At 44.7% G+C, this 16781-nt stretch overlaps 2 long non-coding RNA genes across 3 annotated transcripts in view; one reads left to right on the top strand and one right to left on the bottom strand.

Moving 5' to 3' along the window:
• The window catches only part of LOC134910301 (uncharacterized), a 320048-nt gene that overhangs the window by 11028 nt on the left and 292239 nt on the right, over window positions 1-16781 (bottom strand). Inside the window, exon 3 of the long non-coding RNA XR_010176164.1 lies at window positions 13463-13609. This is a non-coding gene — a long non-coding RNA (uncharacterized LOC134910301). The remainder of the gene's footprint in view (window positions 1-13462; window positions 13610-16781) is intronic.
• The window catches only part of LOC134910300 (uncharacterized), a 252730-nt gene that overhangs the window by 117523 nt on the left and 118426 nt on the right, over window positions 1-16781 (top strand). The window lies entirely within an intron of this gene.

Below are 16781 nucleotides of genomic sequence, written 5' to 3'. Positions count from 1 at the left end.
GGGGTACCTGTTGAAAAAATTATACTCACAAAATCCAGTGTAGATCGGTCCTCTTCAAATCCATTTGTAATCCACATACTTGAGAAAATAAAAAAACGGAGTCCCGACCACGAACTGAAAGGGGACCCATGTTTTCACATGGGACCCCTTTCCCCGAATGCCAGAAACCCACTCTGACTTCTGTCTAAGTGGGTTTCTTCAGCCAATCAGGGAGCGCCACGTTGTAGCACCCTCCTGATCGGCTGTGTGCTCCTGTACTGTCTGACAGGCGGCACACGGCAGTGTTACAATGTAGCGCCTATGCGCTCCATTGTAACCAATGGTGGGAACTTTCTGCTCAGCGGTTGACCGAAAGTGACCTCACCGCTGACCACAAAGTTCCCACCATTGGTTATAATGGAGCGCATAGGCGCTACATTGTAACACTGCCGTGTGCCACCTGTCAGTCAGTACAGGAGCACACAGCCGATCAGGAGGGTGCTACAACGTGGCGCTCCCTGATTGGCTGAAGAAACCCACTTAGACAGAAGTCAGAGTGGGTTTCTGGCATTCGGGGAAAGGGGTCCCATGTGAAAACATGGGTCCCCTTTCAGTTCGTGGTCGGGACTCCGTTTTTTTATTTTCTCAAGTACGTGGATTACAAATGGATTTGAAGAGGACCGATCTACACTGGATTTTGTGAGTATAATTTTTTCAACAGGTACCCCATGGATTCTACTGGACAAGAGGACCGACCTGCATGTGAACATAAGGTAAGTATGTGTACATGTTTGTGTGGATGGATGTATTAAAACTTTACTTTCAAGGTGTGTGTGTCTTGTAATTTTTGGGGTATTTTTTTAGTAGTAGTTCTACAGGTACCAGCGGCCAAGTTTTTCCACCGCATGCTGGTACTTGTGGTTCTCCAAGTACCAGCTTGCGGGGGAGGCTTGCTGGGACTTGTAGTACTGCTACTAAAAACAATATTCATAACTATCAACAAAGGCTATCAGCCCCCCATCCGCAGCCCATTGGATGGGGGGGACAGCCTCGGGCTTCACCCCTGGCCCTTGGGTGGCTGGGGGGGGGCCCCTTGATTGAAGGGGTTCCCACTCCCCCAGGGTACCCCGGCCAGGGGTGACTAGTTGGATATTTGATGCCACGGCCGCAGGGCACGGTATAAAAGTGACCCCCGGCTGTGGCATTATCTGTCCAGCTAGTGGAGCCCGGTGCTGGTTTTAAAAATACGGGGGACCCCTACGCTTTTTGTCCCCCGTATTTTTGGAACCAGGACCAGGTGCAGAGCCCGATGCTGGTTGCTTAAATATGGGGGAACCCCTGTCCATTTTTTTCCCATATTTCTGCAACCAGGATCGGCTCAAAGAGCCCGAGGCTGGTTTGCCTTAGGAGGGGGGACCCCACGCATTTTTTTTTTTTTTAAATTGTGTTTATTGAAGAGAAGAAAAGTAACACACATGTAACAGTATTAATACATATCAATAAAGGCGAACATAGAAATCCACTGTCCGTATATTATTGTGACATGCTAAATGTGGGAAATTGCGAAACAAAATAGTATAAACCCTAATGATCATGAAATACAGTACATCAAAATTAGTCAATTATACATATGTATGACTATATTTATAAGTGAGGTGTTAAAAGTCCAACGGCAAAAGACCTATCTAAAGAAGCTCAAAACGGTGGTGACCCATCGGTGAGGGTTGCCATATTATACCACGTTGTTAACCGTACCACTTTACGTATACTTTCTTTGGTGTTCACAGGTAATGTGATCAAAAAAGGCAGCCATATTGCAAAAAACTTAGGAGCACGAGATTCAACATCTAGAGAACATTCTGTCCAATCCATTTGGAATAGAAATATTAACCGTGGTAACACAAGAGACACAGGAATATGATCTTTTTGTATCCACTGAGATAGTATTGTTTTCTTTGCTGCTGCTGTAATGCGAGCCAGAAGCAGTCTTGCACCCTTGGATAAAGCGGGAGTGTAAGGTTCTACATAATTCCAAAGGGCCCATGCCATTGTCATTGTAAATGGTATACCCAAGTTAACCCCGATGTACACCTGTATTAGTTCCCAAAATGATTGTATAATTGGGCAGGACCATAAACAGTGTATAATATCAGCATCGGGGGACTTGCATTTGAAACATTGAGAATTGTCTGCTGCCCCTGTAAGGAATCGCAGCCTAGGGGTATAGTAAGCTCTATGTAAAATTTTTAAATGCATCTCTGCATAAGAGGAAGATACCAATTGTTTATTAAGCAAATTAGACCATTCAATAATAGTGTGCAAATCCACTCCCGGAAAGACATCCTTCCATTTAGCTATGCCCGCAGTAAGTTTAGTATAGTCAATCTTCCGTCTGGTGTAAGAGTATATTAAAGATGTAGAATGGGGGGAGTCTAAACGTCGTCGTACAATGCCATCCAGTAGAAAAGTACGATCAATGGGCTGTAGGTGCGTCATAATGTGTGTAGCAAAACTACGCATCTGAAAATATGCAAAAAAGGGAAATTTCAAAGTCGGGTATCTAGTTTGTAATTGAGACAGCGATAATACCGCCGAACAGTCTTCATTCAAAAATTGAAACAATGAACGGAGTCCCTGGAGGTGCCAACCACGTACAATCCTGCCCGCTTCCCCTCCCTGAAAAGCCGGGTTCCCAAATAAAGGCTGGAACAAGGAATGAGTCAGAGTGAGTTTAGAACGTTTTCTAATTTGCTGCCACGCCTTGTAAGGAGCATATAATAATGGAATTGATTTTATATCCTGTAATATAGAGGAATTCGGAAAATGTAGTATCTGTAGCAAATCATAACTGGGATACAAAGCCTGTTCCAGAGCCTTGTTAACAAAATTGTCTCCGTTACCTATCCAATCTAGGGCGCATCTATAATTAGCTGCTAAGGAGTAATCTTCCGGGCAGGGGAGATTAACTCCTCCAAGTGAGGGTGGTTGTTTTAATTTGAACAGCGCTATACGAGGACGCCTATTCGCCCATATAAATTTAGTAATGGCTTTATTTAGTGTATGTATATCTTTTTTTAATAGCAAAAACGGAAGCATCTGTATCGGGTAAAGTAGGCGAGGAAAAGACACCATTTTATACAAGTGACACCTACCCAAGTAAGAGATTGGCAGATGTTGCCATCTCGTAAAGTCCTCGATCATCCTATTAATATAATAAGAAAAGTTTAAAGAGTATAATTCCGAGGGATCAGATGATACACGTATACCAAGATATGTTATGTAGTTATGCGCCCATTTAAATGGGAACGCATCATCCCATCCCACCCTCGCGTCTCCACCCAGTGCCAGTGCCTCAGTCTTGTCAAAATTAATTAAAAATCCTGATATTAAGTTAAAATTCTCTAGTGCGGTCAATAGTGAGGGAAAGGATGTCATGGGGTCACTGAAATATAGTAGAAGATCATCCGCAAAAGCGGAGACCTTTATAGAGTGAGAGCCCACTTCGATACCTTTCCAAGATACATCACTTATGAACGTGCGTATGAGCGGGTCTAAAGCCAGATTAAATAACAAGGGGGAGAGGGGGCACCCCTGTCTTGTACCCCTATATAACTGAAATGATTTTGTGTTTACTCCATTGATCGTGATATACGCTTGTGGAGTGGCATATAATGTTTTAAAAACATCAATAAACTTAGTACCAAAATGTTGGGCATGTAGGACTCGCAATATATGAGCCCAGGAGACACGGTCAAATGCCTTGTCTGCATCACAACTGACTATAAGGGCTTTGTGAGACTTTGATTGTCTCGAGCTATGTATCGCTGCCATTAAAGTACGGATATTATGTACTGAAGTTCTGTTTCTAACAAACCCATTTTGAGCTGGGTGTAAAATTCGCTGTAAAATGGGCTGAAGTCTAAACGCTAGTAATTTGGTAAATAATTTCAAGTCCTGGTTTAGTAAGGAGATCGGCCTATAAGATTGGACATACTTGGGATATTTTCACGGTTTCGGGAAAGACCACTATTCTAGCCTCATCAAACCCGGTCGGGGCTGAATTCCCTTGTAATATAGAATTAAAAAGAGCTAGCATATAAGGCATTAAGTGAGGAGCCAGCATTCGGTAATACTCCGCCCCAAAACCATCCGGCCCAGGGGACTTCCCCTTTTTCAACAATTTGATTAGAGATAATATTTCAGGTTCCTGAATTGGCGTCGTCAGAGATTCTCTCTCTTCCTCCGTCAACACCGGAAGTCCTGCCTTATCCAAAAATGGATGGTCAGGAGGAGATTTATACAAAATTTGGTAGTAACGTAAGAATTCCTCCGAGATAGCAGGAGTATCCAAAACGTTAGAGGTGAGATCAGTTGACAGTTGAGTGATGCGTGAAGGAGCAGAGTACGACCGAACCAAATTTGCCAACAACCTGCCCGATTTATTGCCAGTTCTAAAAAACTTGTTTCTACGAATATCATGAGAAAAGCTTGCCCGCTCAGTGCATAGGGCATCGTATTGTTGTTTAGCAGTAAGATAAGCCTGGCGGTTTTCAAGTGAATAATGTGAAGAGAGTATATCATAAGTTCTAGTTAAATTTTGACTAAGATCATTTAATTGATTATTCAGTGCCTTGCGTCTCCTGGAGACATACTCCATGATCTGACCCCGTATTACCGGCTTCGAGGCGGACCAAAATAGGTTGATGTCCCCGATATGTTCCATATTATCAGTTTTATAATTTAGAAATGACTGTTCAAGATGTAGGCGGAAATCTGAAGAGTTTTCCATATAAGCTGGAAACTTCCAATTATAAGAACGTGGTATTGGAGTGTTTAACTTTATAGTGAACCACACCGGAGCATGGTCAGAAAGGAGAATTGGATCTATCTGGGAGTGTACTACCTGTTGCAAAAGAGTATCCGTGATCAGCCAATAATCTAATCTGGACGAGGAATGATGAGGGTGTGAGTAAAACGTATACTCACGAGAATCTGGATGTTGGCACCTCCAGGGATCACACAATCCCATCGTATTAGTCAGCAACGAAAGCGATAGGGGAGCAGCTGAGCCATGGGTAGTGGCAGCTGTGGATCTGTCCAGTCCTGTCAATTGAACACAGTTAAAGTCCCCACCCAGAATAATAGCGCCTTCTGCCCAGTCCTGCAACTTTGCATAAATATCCGTGAAAAAGAGGGCATTGGGTCCCGTGGGAGCATAAATATTAGCAATCGTGTAAGATATACCATGTATAGTCAGTTTTAAAAATAGATACCTTCCCTCAGGGTCTACCAAGCTGTCACTAATATTATAAACAAGAAATTTGCTAAAAATAATCATAACCCCTCTTTGTTTTGATGTATAGGATGCTGTTTTGAAATCTCCTATCCATGTATCTCTTACCACATTGGGATCAGAAATCTTCCAGTGTGTCTCTTGTAATAAAACTATATCCGGTCGTAAACGTTTTAGGTGGGTCAGAATCTTCTTCCTCTTTATAGGGGAATTTAAGCCCTCCACATTCCATGTTACTAATTTAAGGGCCGTTTTTATCGTTTTAGAAGGATTTACAGTCGCTGTCATTTAACCAATACACACCCTAGGCCAAGTCATAACAGTATAAACTTCCTTTGGAAAATCCTTACCCGTCCCAGCGCGCGGACAAGGGGGAGGTGAATACCGGCCCAATGGGGGGAAATGTAAACATATCACATGTAGTAGGAAAAAATCATGTGTGTTAACCACAATTAAATTTTCAACAATCATCATAAACCATTTTAACCTTATAAGAACCCAGTAGTATGTCCGACTGAGCAGCAGCCCTGCAGAACATTGCAGGACACAATCATACTCGTGTAACAATACGGATTTCGAACTAGACGGACATTTAGAACTAGAGCATTTTAAAAACTGAGAAAATAGGATAAGAACAAGAAAAAGAAGAAAAAAAAGAAGGGAAATCAGTGAGATGCAGAAAGAGAATAAGAAAAAGAGGGCGAGCGAGCCGAAGAAGAAAAAGGTAAAGGTACACCTAGATATGAGATTTTCAACAAGAAGTTTGGTCCTTGTAAGACTCCAGCAACACCCTTGAAATATCACAGCATAGCTAAGCATTAAACAGCCTGCAAGAAACCAAAAACATTCCAAACTATAAACCGTCATCCATAACCTGAATGTTCAATGGATTTAAAGATGTCCACAAGATGAAATTCTGTAGTGTCAATCCGCATCATCCATCCTAGATGGACGTGAAGAAGCCAATGAGTCCACAAAGTTTTTTGCAGCTTGCGGAGTATCAAAGAAATAGGATTTTCCTGAGTACGTGACCCTCAGCTTAGCCGGATAAAGTAGGGCAAACCGGAGCTCCATCTCGAACATGCTGTTTGCATATCGGGGAAAACTCTCGTCTCTTTGCAGCCACCATATATGAGAAGTCCTGAAAAAGTAGGATCTTGGACTCTTGGTACTTGAGAGTGGAACGTTTTCTATAAGCATCAAGCAGGCGGACCTTATCAGCGTAATTTAAAAACTTCATGATAACCGGTCTAGGCCTATCCTTGGTAGATTGTCGATCCGGACCGATACGGTGAACACGTTCAATCAGCAGTGATTCAGAATCAGATATACATCCCAATTCCCTTGGCAACCACTGAGAGACCAAGTTCATAAGTTCGTAAGGTTTCACCGTTTCCGGGAGTCCTATAAGGCGCACATTACTTCTTCTATTTCTGTTCTCTAAATCTTCAAGTTTCTCTTGCATGGACGTCACTATTTTATCCTGTTCAGTGAGCGCCGTTCTGGCCGTCGTTAAATCATCCTCAAGGTCTGAGATTCTTTGCTCCGCCTCCGATATACGTTGATCATGATGATTCAATTGGGTAAGAGCGGAGTCCAATGAATCCTTCAAGGGAGCCAATTTTTGATCCAGAAGCGAAGCCAGTATGTCAGTAATCTCATGCGTAGTAAAAGATTTGGTGGGATCCTTTGTTGTAGTAAGTGATGAGCGTTCCAAAGGACTATTGCTGAGACCAGATGCCAGTGACTGAGTACTATCTGCAGGAATGTTGTCCCGACCCCGACCTTTATTCGCTTGTGAGCCTCGGGGGTTTCTAGGAGTTTTAGCCATGTACTTATCCATATTTAGGAACTTGTGGTGTTGAAATAGCAATAGCGTATGACAAGGTGTAAGAGACGTAGAGAGAGAAAATAAAATAAATAAATAAATAAATAAAAAAGGATTAAAAAAAAAAATGTATATAGAAATAAATGCTCTGCAATATGATTTCTCACCAGCTGGGGGAGCTCCAAAGCTGTTCCTATGACATTACAGATTATTTAATGTATAGAAATGTACTCCAAGAGAGCTGGCTTCACTGTGTATAGGTGAGGTGACCAAGAATGTCGAGCCCCCAGCAGTGACGGTTGCGTATATATGGAAACGGATTTTCCAGAGGAGAGACCAATATTAAGAAAGTATAAAAATAGCAAAATGGGTATAAAAAAACAAACAAAAAAACAATTAAAATAAGAAAATAAAAGAAAGGAAAAAAGAATATAAACAGAAATATCAATCAAAGAAAGGATTAGAATGGGGAGGTAGAGCACCTTTATGCCCTTTCCAGCATACCCCTATCACAAGGCATGTAAGGTTGCTGACAGGAGTGCTCAGTGTAACTTCCCAGACCAGGCCAGTCGATCAGCATGTAGGAGCCGCAGGAGCTGGCTGGAAGTGCAGGTTTGCCCACACTAAAGATGGCCGCCGGGAGGTGTACAGCCCGGGGAAGTGTCCAGTAGCACCCGGCCAGTGAGCTCTGTGTGAGGGGTGAGTGCCGGCGTGGATGCAGGGGGAGGCCAGGACCCGGACCACTAGGTCCCAGTCTCCGGGGAGCAGGAGAGGCAGCGCTGTAGCCGCGGCAACGAGCGGAACGGGAGGCTCCGTTCCGTTGCCCTGGAGATCCGCGCAGGCACCTAGTGAAATTGAGGTCCCGGCTCAGGGGGATGAAGTGGGCCGCAACCTACAAGGGCGCTCTGAGCGTCCTCCGGCTCCGCAACCCGCTTCCTCCGACCCCCTTTCAGCAGCAGAGGTATAGTAGAGGATATGGGGAGACCCGGTGGGCTATTTGGTGTTGTATTTTTGTTTTTATTAGGACGCCGTGTAGGAGCAGTTCCAAGGCACGTCCTTCTCCCTAGCCCGTCAGGCCACGCCCCTCGCGCAATTTTTTTTTAACATTTAAACTTTATTTTATTTTTAAACAAAGTGCACAATGAAGCCCAGCACGAATCTCTCAGATCCGGCCGAGATTCATTGTATTAAAGTCGGCAGTGTTTTACAAGTCACTCACGTAAAACACTGCCTAAAAAAACGAATGACATCGACACCGGAAAACCCGAAAATGCAGAATACGGCAGCTTAGTAAATTAGTCGTAATCAATTCAAAAAGTTGCATATTTACACTTTCGATGTCATTCGTGATTGAACTTTGACCTCAAACGGGAAAACACGAATCTTAGTAAATTTACCCCTGTGTGTTTCTACTTGGTTTTTTTTTACATTTCTGAGATGTTCCGCAAGCTTCTCCTTAAGCATTCTTTTAGTTTTGCCTACATATTGGCTTCCTCAGGAGCATTCTAACAAATAAATACAGTACATTGTGTTAGATATAATGAAGTCCTCTATATTAAAAACTGTCTGTATTGATTTGTATTTAGTTACTTTCATTTCTTTACTTCTGCACATTCTACACATGCTTCATGTCCCGCAGCGAAAGAAAACTTTGGATTTAATGCTGCTCGCAAACGAAAGAGTGGCAATGGCACTCCTAACAATGCTGTCCTTAATGTTCCGTGCTTTTCTACAAGTAAAATTTGGGTGACAGTCAACAACATTAGACAGCAATGGATCATTGGTCAGAATGTTCCAGTGCTTAGATATTATTTTCATTATTTGCCTATGTTAACTATTATACTGGGTAACAAAAGCTATAGCAGTTTCTTTTTTTGGAGCTGGTTTATCCAATAATGCATCCATTCTATTTAGGTGTCCGCCTGACTGTTTGGCTTGTTCAAGCAGTTGTCCTTTGTAACCCTTAGATGTAAAATGATCCCCCAGTACTTTGGCTTGTTCCTCGTATGTTTTCATATCAGTACAATTGCGCCTGATGCGCTGAAATTGACTGTTGGGGATGCATTTTAGCCAGTTGAAATGATGGTTACTGTTGAAGTCTATAAAGGAATTACAGTCTGTAGTCTTGATAAAGTTTTTTGTTTTTATCCAGTCCTGTATGATACATATATAGACAAAGCTAAGATGTCAACCTCTTTCACTTATATTGAAAGTGAGTACAATGTTATCTGTATTGCTATTAAGATACTGAGAAAAAAAGATAAAGGGATTCCTGATCACTACACCAGATAAAAATAAATGTCATCTATATAACTTGACCATGTCGCCAGTATTGATATAGAATGATATTACACAAGTTTTGAAAAAAACATGAATACAATATTTGCACACTCACAGTTTGCACCTTTTTACGCCATTAGGCTTAAAAATGACCATTGTAGAATGAAACTGCAGAGATACAGGGAAAAAAAGAATACAATAAATGGAAGTTCTAATATGGTACTAAAGGGTTTGCCTGCTCAGAGATATGTAAAAAGCTGAATATATTTGAAATAAAGCTGCAATGGTAGAAACTGTGAGCCTGTCAGCTACACCTGGTGGAGGCATCTAATTATTTATGATGCCTGACTTCTATGCATGAACTGCTGGTGCCTAGGGCATTAGTAGACCCCATGCAAAGAAACATTAGATCACTTACAAAATGGCTGCCTCTACTGTGCACAGGTGAAAGGGTTACTGCCACTACAAGTTGCGTACGTACCCTATTAGCACAGTCGTTTTTTTTATTTAACAAACTATATAAAACTGTAATACCTAGTTATACATCCCACAATAGGAGCAGCCAGCAGCAGGGGGTGAGTATCCTTGGACAGCTCTGTAACAGGTCTTACTAGCTCCCTGAGCCATCCAAACCCCTGAGCAGATCATATCATGTGGAAGGGGCGGAGATGCCAGCGCTGGTAAGCCAGATGCAGGGACCAAGAAGCATCGACAGTGCTGTCCCAAGAACTCTGTGCTCTGTACAGTGGTACTGATTGCACACCCCTAGTTACCACCCTTTTTTGGGGGGTCACCCATCACTGAGAGCTGCCGGATGGGGAGGCAGTGAGAACAGATTCTGGCCAGTCCTGTTTGGATCAGTCTCTGCAGTCTCTCTGTGACCAGCGGAGAGATGGTAAACTGCGGCTTCCCTCAAGTCCCTGGACTCAGGTTGCAGACAGATACAGATAAGTGATACTTCTAAGCTCACCCTTCTTTACAAGCCAAGGAGGGAGGTTTCCGCAGCAATGGAGAGGCCGACTGGATGTGCAGAACCCAGCAGGAGAAAGAAGATTACCTTCCAGCAGCCACTGATAAGCATTTCTGACATTGTCACATCAGATGTGAGTATAGCAAGGAAATCACAGCTCGGCAGATGCGAGCATACCAGGCAAGTGGTTACAGCCATGAAAACTAAACCCTGCACTCAGATACTTGACAATTGGTGAAAGAAAAAAATATAAATAGTAACTTAAAATCTTTCTAAAAATCAACATTTATGAATGTGACATGAAACCCTTTTATCAGTAAATAACTTTGACCCCCATTTATCAAGCCTTTCTGAGTGATAACTAGCACGGTGAAAAAGTATCAGCCAATCAGCTCCTAACTTCCATGTGACAGGCTGTGTTTGAAAAATGACAGTTAGAAACTGGTTGGTTGGTACTTAATTACCGTGCAATTTATCACTCTCCAAGGCTTGATAAATCTTGGCTCACCAATATTTAGGAAGAACTTTAAGGAGCATGTTATTGAAGTGTAAAGGGGATGAATACTGTGTATTACAATATTACTATAGGACTCAATGGTGCCACGACATGTGGGATCAAGATATCACACACATGTTTTTGTAATTTCAAGTGGCAACGCATGATTGTTGCAGAACACAGTTGCTATAAACAGTCTGTAATAAATACCAGTTTGCTATAACTTTCCCTTTGATAGCAAGTAATCCTGTGAAATAGAAGCCTCAATTTAACTAAAATTATAAAATTAACCAAAAGAGACAAAGGCATCCACTGGCGTAACTAGCGGGCCGCAGCCACCAGTCGCTTGGAGGCGCAGGGCTGTGGGGGGCGTTACCCTGCGCCTCCAAGCGACCGCAGTGTCTGCGGCCCCCTAGTGCGGGTGTTTTTGGAAGGACATTTGAGGGCGCACAGTGCGCGCCTCTCCTGTGTGTCCCTCCTGAGTCTCCGGCGGCAGCGGTGTATCTGTTAAATGAAGTACCCGTTCGTGAGCTCTGATTGGCTCATGAACCGGCACTTCATTTGACAGACACGCCGCTGCCGCCGGAGACCCAGGAGGGACACACAGGAGAGTCACGCATTGTGCCCTCCGTGTCCTCCTTCTCAAAACGCACAGCAGCGGGGGAGCCCGGGGGGGAGGGACATGTTTGGCACTGGGGGTTTGTACCTGGCACTGGGGGGGCATGTTTGGCACTGGGGGTTTGTACCTGGCACTGGAGGGGGCATGTTTGGGACTGGCGGTATATGTGTACCTGGCACTGGGGGGGGGGGGGGCATGTTTGGCACTGGGGGCATATGTGCAGCTGGCACGGGGGTCATATTTGGCACTGGGGGTATATGTGTACCTGGCACTGGGGGAATATGTGTACCAGGCACTGGGGGGGCATATTTGGCACTGGGGGTATGTGTGTAGCTGGCACTGGGCGGGCATATGGGGCACTGGGGGCATATGTGTATCTGGCACTGTGGGGGAATATCTGGCACTAGGGGCATATGTGGCACTGGGAGCACAGGCCTAGCAACAAGCATTACCCCCTGCTTACAAGCACAACACCCAGCTCATGAAATCTCTGGCAACAAGCATTACCCCCTAGCAACGAGCATGACACCCAGTGCATGAAACTCCTGGCAACGAATATTACCACCTGGCAACAAACTTGAAACCCAGCACATGATAGCTCTAGCAACAAGCATAAGACTTACCGCATGAAACCCCTGGCAACGAGCATGACACCCTGAGCATGAAAACCCCTGGCACCGTGCATGGAACCAAGAGCATGAAACCCCTGGCAATGAGCAGGTAATTTAAAAGTAATTAGAAGCCTTACTGTAGGACTTAATGTGTAAAGGGCATTGCGGTGCGTGGCATAATGTATCACGGACATTGCGGTGTGTGTCATAATGTGTCTCAGGCATTACGGTGTGTGGTATACTATATCACGGGCATTGTGGTATGTGGTATAATGTCTCAGGGGCATTGCAGTGTGTGGCATAACGGGCATTGTGGTGTGTAGCATAATGTATACTGGGCATTACTATAAGGAGGAAAAATGACAAATAATGTAAGGGGCATGAATCAGGATTATTATTTTTTTCCTGTGGTGGCCAACGTCTGGGTGTGCAGGTTGCAAATCTAGGGTATAAGGTAGTCTTTTCCTGCAATGCCACGTCCCTTTATGCAAAGCCACGCCCATTTCAGCAAGGCCACATGCAAATTCATCACTTTGCTAGTGCCAAGTATAGATGGTGGGGGAGCCGCCAGAGAATGTTTTGGCTTGGGGGAGAATAAATTTCTAGTTACGCCACTGAAGGCATCCATTCCTTATTGCAATTAGCCATACATAAATAACCTTATAACTGTTGAAGAAATAACGACTCAGACAACAACTGTTCGGATTAAAGGTCACAGCTTTTATTAATCATGACCGAATAAGAATCTCTCAAAGGTGGCCAAGAAGGCGCCACAAGATCAGCTCTAGCCCAACTGAACAAATATCGAGAATTAGGGATGACTAAAACGCCCCTCCCAAAGACGCAATCGTGCTGTGAAGGACTCACCACCCCTTACTCGAGCACAGTCTGAGCGCCTCACAAAAGGCACCCAGGTCCCCTCGCAGAGGTAGGACACCCAGCCTAAATTAGAAGGGGTAAGTGCCCCACAGCGACCTCTTGCGTCACATGTGGCCACTGATCTGCAGCGTCTTCCCACCTGGCTGAGCCTTACTTGTATAATTTATTAAAACATGAATAAATCTATACTCTTAACAAACTGCTTTGGGTGGGATGGTGGGCTTTCCAAACAGCAAAATATATCAATTAAAATGGATGCCAATATATATACTGTACTTAGACCCTCCTACTAAAATGCAAATTTGCCATACTGTCAAACCAATAGGAAAAAAACTATACCCTTAACAACATCTACCTAGTAACAGGTTCCTAAACTTAACCAATCACAAAATGTCAGGACTCTTATTTAGTTCAGGTCTATATGGCCCCTCGCCTGCTTATCTCATTTTATTCTGATGGGCTGTGTAGAGAAGACAATATGCTTAAGGTAAGTATATAATATCTCACCTTCCCACAACGTTGGTGACTAGGGGGCCCAGTACTGATGCTGGGTGGTTCACATGCACTGCATGACTTGTGGAAGCCTCATCTATCTCCATGGCCTCAGTTTTATATCTGAGCATGTCCATGTCTTTGGTCTCATACTACCAGCACCTAAGTGACAAATACAAATGTCATAATCTTGTCTTTCCTTTGGGTTCTGACAACATATAACATGCACAAAGGATGAGAACAGTAAAATTGAAGTTTATTGAAATGTTTCCATCTTACAAACAACAAAATAAGGCTTTGGAGACCCCCTTCAGTATCAGACTATGGAAGGCAGCTTTTTACGTGACACAGTACTTATTACACACCAAGCAACATACTGTAGCTTTCCTGTTTACTATAGCAACCGACTGACGCATGACACCTCAGGCTATAGGCCTGGTCACAAGTGTAAAGATGTAAGACCTCAGTTATACATTTCACCACTGAGATAGGACAAAGTTCTGGACTGGCTCTTAATGTTTGGGGCTAGCTTAGCGGTTATACAGTCTCTTCCCAAATGGGAATACATCTAGCACTTCAGCCACCGTTCTCGGCCTTGAAGGAGTGGTTGGCCGTACAAAATACACATTTCTCTAATATCATTTGAAGGATACAGGAACAATGGTGTACAAAGGAAGCGGTAGGATCTTGAGCAATTTAAGAAGAAAGCAAAAATCAAATCAAGTCCAATCTTCTCGCACTTTATATTCTTTGGGGAAGGAGTATTAGGATTTGGGAAGGATGAAGGGGGGGGGGGGGGGAGAAGATTTAGCGATACCTGCCTCCTGCACCCCTGTCGAGATTCTGAGCAGTTGAGATGCCAGTGTCGGTATTCTGACCGCCGGCATCCTGACTTCCGGTATCCCATACCCATCCCCTCAAATGAATGCACTAAAGCAAGTTATTTTTACATTGTAAGAATAAACATTAAGCACCAGTGTCTCATTGTTCAAATACTTTTTGTTTGGTTTTAAATAGCTAAAGGAAAGAATATAGACAACATTCCTGATGAGCCTGGATATATTACTAAAGTAGCCATTACCAAAGAACCAATCCAGTACATAATGGTGATTTTCACCATTGCCAGTGGCGTAACTGCCGTGGGTGCAGGGAGTGCTGTTGCTATGGGGCCATCTAAGGGCCCGCCTCTCCCTGCACCCAACTCACCTCACAGGTCACAAACACTGCCTGCTGGGAGGAATGACAAAGAGCCACCAGCTACTGGCGGTAGCAGCAGCAGGTCTTATAAGCTACCTTAGCCTCAGGCCGCTACCCCCAACCCCACTGTGACCCATCTTTCCAGGCATACTGCTGCTCTGTCCTCTAGTGCTTGCCTATTTTGTATATAGGTATACATGTGTGCATATATGTATCCATGTATATATGTATCTGTATATGGATATAAGAGTGTCTCTATGTGTGTGTATGTATGTATGTATGTATGTATGTATGTATGTATGCACCTCTGTATAAGTGTATCTGTATATATGTGTACCTATGTACAGTATAAGCCCTAATCCGGAACTCCCCAATGATTGATGCAACTACCTGTGTGCCACTGCTAGTCATGCAGTATTGTCTGCAGCATATTATATTCCCATGCTTTCAACGTCACATGTTTACATTTCTATATACAGTACAGTATATATATATATATATATATATATATATAAATCTATGTGTGTATTTATGTTCCTGTGTATGTCTGTATGTGTTTATATATGAAGATATGTATGTACCTATGAACTGTATATTGATATATGTGTACCAATGTTCAGTATGGGTGCATGTCAGTGGCGTGCGGTGAGGTCAGTTGCTGGTGAGGCACTGGCCGGGGGGCGGGGCGATGACATGACGCGACAAGCCGTAATTGGCTTGTGGCGGCTATCTTGGATTTACACACTGCACCAGGTAGAGCCCCATATACACACTGCACCAGGTAGAGCCCCATATTGTGCCAGGTAGAGCTCTTAGGAGAGAGAGTGTGTGTGTGTGTGTGTGTGTGTGTGTGTGTGTGTGTGTGAGAGAGTGTGTGTTGTGTATGTGTTATTTACCATACTCAGCAGACTCAGCAGATCCACCGGCTCCAGACAAAGCAATCCGCCTCCTCTTCTTTGCTCTGTCGCCGGAGTCCCGCAGCCGCATCCTCTCCACAGTGTGCTACGGGGACTAGGAGCCAACAGCCAGACAGTGTGGTGCGGGGGCCGGGAGCCAGACAGCGCGGTGCAGGGGGCCGGGAGCCAGATAGCGTGGTGCGGGGGCAGGGAGACAGTCGGTGGGGTGCGGGAGCCGGGAGCCAGACAGCGTGGTGCGGGGCTCGGGAGACAGTCGGTGCGGTCAGCGGGGATGTTTTTTGGCAGCTACCCTGCTCCTCAGCCACTGCTATCACTCCTCCCGCTCACAGCTCCTCTAGTGCCAGCCCAGCGCTGCCTTGGAAGTTGAATGGCTTGGCTGATGCTGCTGCAACTACCCTATCTCTGATCCACGTTTTAAATGGCGGCGGGTTGCGGGCGGCGAGGAGGGTGGTCGGGAGTGTCCCTGCGCTGGCCCTGCCTTATCCAGGGAGAGCACAGCACTATTCAGGCCAGGACCTCCGGGGGTTCATGAGCTGCAGTCGAGTGTCCAGAAATCCACAAGAGAGGGCACAGCATGAGACGAGGGGAAATTTAGGGACTCAACTCGGGCAGTACAGGAAGCTGCTGCTGGGACTGCTCCCCAGCTTGCAGTCGCCCCTCTCTGGCTTCCCGACGTGCAGTGTCCTCTCTCTGGCTCCCTGGCGTACAGTACACTATGCCGGCGTTTCATCTATCAATGCCGCAGCCGGAGTGTCTTGGCTGGGGGAACGGGGAACTTGACTGCTTACTGGCTGCTGTAGCAGGATTTTTTCCCCCCTGTCTGCTGCTGCCCAATCACTGTGACAGGGGCGTGCTTTCATGGGCTGAAAGCACGTCCTTGCTGCACTGAGGCACCTCTATAGGTGCCGCTTCCAATGCTTTTTTTTAATGGGCTTTTACAGACCTCTGCATGGCCACGCCCCCTGCCCGCCCCCTGCTTCCGGCCATTTACAATTAGCAGCGAGAGGCACCGTTCAAGGTGCCTCCGAAATCTCTTTTTTGATGCTAAAATAGATTAGGTTACTATAAGAAGATACTTATGACACAGAACATGTCATAAGTATCTTCTCTGTATTCTTTTAATCCCTTTAATGACAGGGGAGGCACTGCCTCCCCTGACTGCATGTCCCTGGTGCATGTGCTTGTTTATCTATGTATATGAGTATATGTGTACCTATGCA

This window comes from Pseudophryne corroboree, chromosome 4, assembly GCF_028390025.1.
Source record: "Pseudophryne corroboree isolate aPseCor3 chromosome 4, aPseCor3.hap2, whole genome shotgun sequence".
Classification (NCBI taxonomy): Eukaryota; Metazoa; Chordata; class Amphibia; order Anura; family Myobatrachidae; genus Pseudophryne; species Pseudophryne corroboree.
Note: the sequence above shows the minus strand (reverse complement) of the source record. Positions and strands in the feature narration are given on the sequence as shown.